Consider the following 8,396-nt stretch of genomic DNA (forward strand, 5'->3'; position numbering starts at 1 on the left):
TTTCAAATTAAAATTACATACGCATGATACTATATATGTCTCTAGCCGGTTGTAGGCCAGGAACATGGGTGTGATCCCCCTCCTACTCCAAGCCTACCCCTAAAATGTCGAAGTAAACATTAAATATTTTTATTGGATAAAATGCACCAGAATGCACCATTTTAGATTCCAAACCTCCTGGTACATATAAGCAGTGTACTTTTTGCGGGATAGGTTACACGTTAAAAGTTGCAACCTATGGCGTGTTCCGTCCTAAGCAACCTATGTTTGTTAAAGATACAATCTTACTCCCAAATAAGATTTAACACAATTCATAATATTGTTTAAATATTCCAAAAAAGATGTCGAAAACAATGGTTCGTATGAAGGATACCAAGTCTATTTTGACAGAAATGAGCAAAACACGGTATTTCTACCTAATGAAAGTATAGTAGACCCAAGTAAAACTTTTAGCATTCACCAATCATTTAACATTTTTGCGCTTTCTGCTATTAAATACACGGTTACAAACTTGTTATCAGTAATTGATATTTTCCATAAATGCAATATTTAGTATGTAGTGAAAGGTTCATCAGTCAAAATATATGATTGTTGTACATGTATATGTATTGATTTTGAATAGGAGTGTCACTTTAAGTGGTTTATAATTCCTACATTGACAAAAGAAGTGGCTTGTAAATGTTTTTTGTTAAGAGTTTGATTCATGTATTGTCCAAGTGTCACAAGCCAGGCAGGACTCGTGTGTATAAAAGGGGAAACAATCACATAGCGTTGAATAAAAAGTGGGCATTGGTTATTCTAAATATAATTCATGTTACGGTAGAACAAATACTTGATTGAAATACAAATTCCGCAAAACGGATAAATTTCTGCCACTAACGTGCAATGGCAAAAATGTAACAATAAAACACATTTCAGAGATTATACTTTGATATGTCTTTTAATGAAAAGTGGCTCGTTTTTCCTTTAACACATACAATTGTTCATGACATAATTATTGGGCGGTTTAGAGAGCAGCTTCCAACTTGAAACAAAAGCATTATGATAAGACCTAAAAAATATGTCTGTTTCCTGTAACCCCACCGACCGCCGACCGCATTTTTTTATGCCCCAAAATTCAAAAAGTCAGATTTTTAGCGATCTCTGGCCTGTGATGACAACGAAAATTTAAATAATTTAGTAGTGTCCGAACTCGTCGCATAGTTACAAACGTTTCCGGTTTGACAAGTTAAAACAATGGCAAAAAGATTAATGGTTGTGACAATAAACTGCAGGGCTTTCAATTGACCCGAGCTCCCGGGTTTTGATGCATAAAAATCGTAAATGACCCGAAATTGACGCATCATACATTTGTAATATGCGCCAGTTTTGACCCGGGATATTTCGGTGTGAGAGTCGGTATCATCTGAAAGGAGCCCCAATGCATGATCTGAATGTTTGTTTAACCCGCAAGAGCAATCAACACCCAAAGTGACAAGTGATTATCGATCTGGAATCGGATCGGTAACCGTGTCAATTAGCAGCACTCAAACTCAATGACGTAATATTAACTCCGTCCATTATGCAAATTAACGGATACCTTACGCTTTTCTGCTAAGTGCGATGGTTTTGAAAAACAACAATGCTAAGATATATTGTGTTCATTTATTTTAAGTTGTTTTATTATATCTCTGGTTAATTAAAAAACAATCTTATAAGTTTTTAATGAGTTAACAGAAAAATAATCATTTTTCGTACCACATGGTCTAAAAAGCGCGGGAAACAGGTGCACGCTTACTTCCTGTCAATTTTAATGAAAGTGAAAGGAGAACTGCGTAGATTGTTGTCAGTGTTATAGTTAAGTTCTATAACAAAACAGTATTGTATGGTTATGGTTATGCCATTTATGAAAAATACAATGTTGCAATATTGGCAATAGGAACGTTGAATGTTTTTGTTTACTTTCGGAAAAAAAGATTAACGTGAAAGTGAAACTGAAAGTTAACGTAAGAAAGATGTCGTTGCAACTAAACAATCGCTGGTGCATATTGGAATTTGACTAGGATGCATTGGGTTACATAACGAAGATGCATTAACTATATAATATGTTCGTCAGAGTCAGAACATATTTTTCCAAGTTTTGACTCTGGGAATTTTTTAACCACCGAAGTCCAGTCAAGTCCAAAAAAGGAAATAAGACAAGGTATTCTATTAAAAGTTATATTGATTATTTTTCATCGTGCTTAAAATGTATTTGTTTTTATGATTTCTTTAAAAAATGAGGTAAGGGATTTTTTTTCTCTGTCTTAAAAAACGTTAAATCAACATAAGTTGTTACACACACTAAAACAGTACCAAAGTATACCTAGTGTACTTTCTAAATAATAATTGCCCGTAACCATTACAAAGAATCATCATTTATGAAGATTTATTAACAAGAAACATTTTGTGTTATTTATTTAATGCTAAGAACTTTACGGAAATACTATAAAATGCCTGAATTTGTAGTGAGTAACAGGGGGCTTAAACATAACCATAGATGCCTTGGAAGTCAAAAAAGAAAATTTAGCTTGAATAAATAATTTAAATTGACGCTGTTGTCAACAAAGTGCTGTCACATGTCTTTGCTCAACCTGAGAGACTTTCACAGGGCAAGACCAAAAAACTACTGGAATGGGCAAAATATATTCTTGAGCATTTCTGTACAAGCATGTCTTTTGCACAACACGATGAACATTCAACTGTTAAGATATATAAAGCTGAGACATGATAGTTATGAAAATCCACAGGAATTTATATGGCCTTTTCTATGTGACCTTGACCTTTCAGTTTGACCTTGACTTTATTGACACTGACCATTGGGGTGAAATACTGAATGCATATTAACTGATGATGTTTTTAATGAATTTCATTTTGTTACAGCTGAGACAAGAGAAATGAACTGTTTAACAGATAAACAATGATATAAATATGCCACTCTGTGGTGGCAAAACAATTATAAAACATTATCTAAACTGATTAAAAAATTATTTACAATACAGATAATACAGAAAAGTCAACAGGGGCATATGCGGGGAGGGGGGGGGGGGGGTGACTACTGCGTGTTCGTTGATGACGTCTGAAATCAGAACATCTAAAAGCATTTAATGAATCAGACATATATCGGCATTTATCAAACTTTGAACAGAATTAATAAAGAAGGATATTATTATGAATTAAAGAAAATAATAAATTGCTTTTTGTCATGTAGTATTTAGAGGAAATATTAAAACTACACCCTCCCCCTTATCAAATAATGTATGACAAAATATTATTGTAAGTATAAATGATAGACATTTTGACAGCTTTTACTCTAATAAAACCGATTGTCATCTGCCCGCTTTTTTCAGATTGTGTCTGTTAAGGATTACAATCTCATTTGGTGCTAGTCTTGGTGGTGGAGCCTTGGTAATGCTGTCCAAAAACAGATCTGATGACGTAACTTAAGCTGTAAAAATAATATCATAATTATGATATCGGATACCTAAAAAATAATCAATAGTTCTAAATGATAAAAAATAATTTAACGAAGGTCATGTTCTGAAACAGACTGTAGTCTTACGTATTTGTTATCATTTTTATGATTGACAATATAATTCGTGCAGATTCAACAACAAATTATACTGTGACAGAAATAAATCATCGATGATATCATAAGTGATCTATACGTTTCATTGTATAACAAAGAAGCTTTTATTTGCAAAATTCCATGTATTCACACTTTTTAAATAGTCTTTTTTGTCGTGTAAACTTTCAATTTCGTGTCTGGAAGCAGTTGGCTATTCCGTAAACACTCGGAAAGTCGGACCATGCTTCCATTTGTCACACATTTTCATACATAACACGTGTAAATATATTATAAAATGCAACTGATATTGATAGAACTGATGTTAAGAAACAAACTTCTCACATTTTTGGGATGGAACATCATCTATAAGCCTTCATTACTGCATCTCAATGTTTCATGGGTACACAGGAAGTATGGAAAACGCCAAAAGAGCCGATGTTCTTCCGATTGAATGTATCAACTATCCTTATTCGTGGGTTTTATTCACTCATGGCCAAACAAAGATTAGTTAAGACGCGAAGAAAATAGCAGGGAAACAACAAGATTTTCGTACATGATCTTCTGCATGAGCGAAATAAGTAAAAACGAATTGCTTCCCCTGTTGGTCCAGGATTTATCATCTGCGTAAGTGTACTTACTACCTCTAGTTTAAAACGTGAGATATGAGCGAGATAAATGGAACCATGTTTTTTCTATTTGTCAAAAAATGTACCAAACTACAGAAATTAAGATATCTACATCTGTTTTCATTTTATGGATCTGTCATATAATTACCGTCCGATATCTAATTTAACCAACTGAACAAGTAACAAATGCATACATACTTTATATGTTAGGCATTCCAGGTTTATATTGAGTTAGTTAATATTTATTTCAATTTGATATTATGATTGATATGGATATAAACTAATAAAACTCATATATATGAGATAAGAATTCGACTTACTGTGTATTTCCCTACTTCCGATTTTCCGATTTATGCCGAGGGTACTTTCGTTTTCCAATGGCTATACGGCAGTATTCTTTTTTTTCAACTCCAAGAAAAAGACTATTTATAGATATCACAATCAATTTTCAAAAAATGCTAATGCAAGATTTTCAAAAAATTGTTTTGGTAAAGTGCAAAACAGGTGAAGCTATAAAATCCCCAGACTTGGCCCATTTTCAAATTAAAATTATATACGCATGATACTGTACATGTTTCTAGCGGGTTGTAGGCCAGGAACATGGGTGTGATCCCCCTCCTACTCCAAGCCTACCCCTAAAATGTCGAAGTAAACACTAAATATTTTTATTAGATAGAATGCACCAGAATGCACCATTTTAGATTCCAAACCTCCTTGTACACATAAGCAGTGTACTTTTTGCGGGATAGGTTACACGTTAAAAGTTGCAACCTATGGCGTGTTCCGTCCTAAGCAACTTATGTGTGTTAAAGATACCATCTTACTCCCAAATAAGATTGAACACAATTCATAATATTGTTTAAATATTCCAAAAAAGATGTCGAAAACAATGGTTCGCATGAAGGATACCAAGTCTATTTTGACAGAAATGGGCAAAACACGGTATTTCTACCTAATGAAAGTATAGTAGACCCAAGTAAAACTTTTAGCATTCACCAATCATTTAACATTTTTGCGCTTTCTGCTATTAAATACACGGTTACAAACTTGTTATCAGTAATTGATATTTTCCATAAATGCAATATTTAGTATGTAGTGAAAGGTTCATCAGTCAAAATATATGATTGTTGTACATGTATATGTATTGATTTTGAATAGGAGTGTCACTTTAAGTGGTTTATAATTCCTACATTGACAAAAGAAGTGGCTTATAAATGTTTTTTGTTAAGAGTTTGATTCATGTATTGTCCAAGTGTCACAAGCCAGGCAGGACTCGTGTGTATAAAAGGGGAAACAATCACATAGCGTTGAATAAAAAGTGGGCATTGGTTATTCTAAATATAATTCATGTTACGGTAGAACAAATACTTGATTGAAATACAAATTCCGCAAAACGGATAAATTTCTGCCACTAACGTGCAATGGCAAAAATGTAACAATAAAACACATTTCAGAGATTATACTTTGATATGTCTTTTAATGAAAAGTGGCTCGTTTTTCCTTTAACACATACAATTGTTCATGACATAATTATTGGGCGGTTTAGAGAGCAGCTTCCAACTTGAAACAAAAGCATTATGATAAGACCTAAAACATATGTCTGTTTCCTGTAACCCCACCGACCGCCGACCGCATTTTTTTATGCCCCAAAATTCAAAAAGTCAGATTTTTAGCGATCTCTGGCCTGTGATGACAACGAAAATTTAAATAATTTAGTAGTGTCCGAACTCGTTGCATAGTTACAAACGTTTCCGGTTTGACAAGTTAAAATAATGGCAAAAAGATTAATGGTTGTGACAATAAACTGCAGGGCTTTCAATTGACCCGAGCTCCCGGGTTTTGACGCATAACAATCGTAAATGACCCGAAATTGACGAATCATACATTTGTAATATGCGCCAGTTTTGACCCGGGATATTTCGGTGTGAGAGTCGGTATCATCTGAAAGGAGCCGCAATGCATGATCTGAATGTTTGTTTAACCCGCAAGAGCAATTAACACCCAAAGTGACAAGTGATTATCGATCTGGAATCGGATCGGTAACCGTGTCAATTAGCAGCACTCAAACTCAATGACGTAATATTAACTCCGTCCATTATGCAAATTAACGGATACCTTACGCTTTTCTGCTAAGTGCGATGGTTTTGAAAAACAACAATGCTAAGATATATTGTGTTCATTTATTTTAAGTTGTTTTATTATACCTCTGGTTAATTAAAAAAAACAATCTTATTAGTTTTTAATGAGTTAACAGAAAAATAATCATTTTTCGTACTACATGGTCTAAAAAGCGCGGGAAACAGGTGCACGCTTACTTCCTGTCAATTTTAATGAAAGTGAAAGGAGAACTGCGTACATCGTTGTCAGTGTTATAGTTAGGTTCTATAACAAAACAGTTTTGTATGGTTATGGTTATGCCATTTATGAAAAATACAATGTTGCAATATTGGCAATAGGAACGTTGAATGTTTTTGTTTACTTTCGGAAAAAAAGATTAACGTGAAAGTGAAACTGAAAGTTAACGTAAGAAAGATGTCGTTGCAACTAAACAATCGCTGGTGCATATTGGAATTTGACGAGGATGCATTGGGTTACCTAACGAAGATGCATTAACTATATAATATGTTCGTCAGAGTCAGAACATATTTTTCCAAGTTTTGACTCTGGGAATTTTTTAACCACCGAAGTCCAGTCAAGTCCAGAAAAGGAAATAAGACAAGGTATTTTATTAAAAGTTATATTGATTATTTTTCATCGTGCTTAAAATGTATTTGTTTTTATGATTTCTTTAAAAAATGAGGTTAGGGATTTTTTTCTCTGTCTTAAAAAACGTTAAATCAACATAAGTTGTTACACACACTAAAACAGTACCAAAGTGTACCTAGTGTACTTTCTAAATAATAATTGCCCGTAACCATTACAAAGAATCATCATTTATGAAGATTTATTAACAAGAAACATTTTGTGTTATTTATTTAATGCTAAGAACTTTACGGAAATACTAAAAAATGCCTGAATTTGTAGTGGGTAACAGGGGGCTATAACTATATGTTATATGTATATATAACTAAGCAACTTATGTTTGTTAAAGATGCAATCTTACTCCCAAATAAGATTTAACTCAATTCATAATATTGTTTAAATATTCCAAAAAAAGATGTCGAAAACAATGGTTCGTATGAAGGATACCAAGTCTATTTTGACAGAAATGAGCAAAACACGGTATTTCTACCTAATGAAAGTATAGTAGACCCCAGTAACACTTTTAGCATTCACCAATCATTTAACATTTTTGCGCTTTCTGCTATTAAATACACGGTTACAAACTTGTTATCAGTAATTGATATTTTCCATAAATGCAATATTTAGTATGTAGTGAAAGGTTCATCAGTCAAAATATATGATTGTTGTACATGTATATGTATTGATTTTGAATAGGAGTGTCACTTTAAGTGGTTTATAATTCCTACATTGACAAAAGAAGTGGCTTATAAATGTTTTTTGTTAAGAGTTTGATTCATGTATTGTCCAAGTGTCACAAGCCAGGCAGAACTCGTGTGTATAAATGGGGAAACAATCACATAGCGTTGAATAAAAAGTGGGCATTTGTTATGCTAAATATAATTCATGTTACGGTAGAACAAATACTTGATTGAAATACAAATTCCGCATAAAAGGATAAATTGCTGCCACTAACGTGCAATGGCAAAAATGTAACAACAAAACTCATTTAAGAGATTATACTTTGATATGTTTTTTTTAATGAAAAGTTGCTCGTTTTTCCTTTAACACAATTGTTCATGACATAATTATTGGGCGGTTTAGAGAGCAGCTTCCAACTTGAAACAAATGCATTATGATATAAAGCATGGTAATTGCAGAATTTAAATAAAAAAGAAAGAAGGGATTGTCAAAAAGAATCCAGTAATGATAATCACACCAAGTGTGGCTCTATAATGTTCTGAACTGTGAATGATTAGTTGAATACTAACATCTACGTCTTGCGCCCTAAAAGTATTTACGTCCAAACAACATTTTATAATTTAATTTATGTAGAACGAAACATTAGTTGTCAAAATTATATTTTGTCAACTCAGAAGGCAGCATTTCTCAAATTTTCCAATACATTTATTTCAGTAAATCAGCAGTGAGCCGTTTTTGATTTTAATCAGGTGAAGCGGTAG

This window comes from Mya arenaria, chromosome 3 (genome assembly GCF_026914265.1).
Source record: "Mya arenaria isolate MELC-2E11 chromosome 3, ASM2691426v1".
In the NCBI taxonomy this organism is placed as follows: domain Eukaryota; kingdom Metazoa; phylum Mollusca; class Bivalvia; order Myida; family Myidae; genus Mya; species Mya arenaria.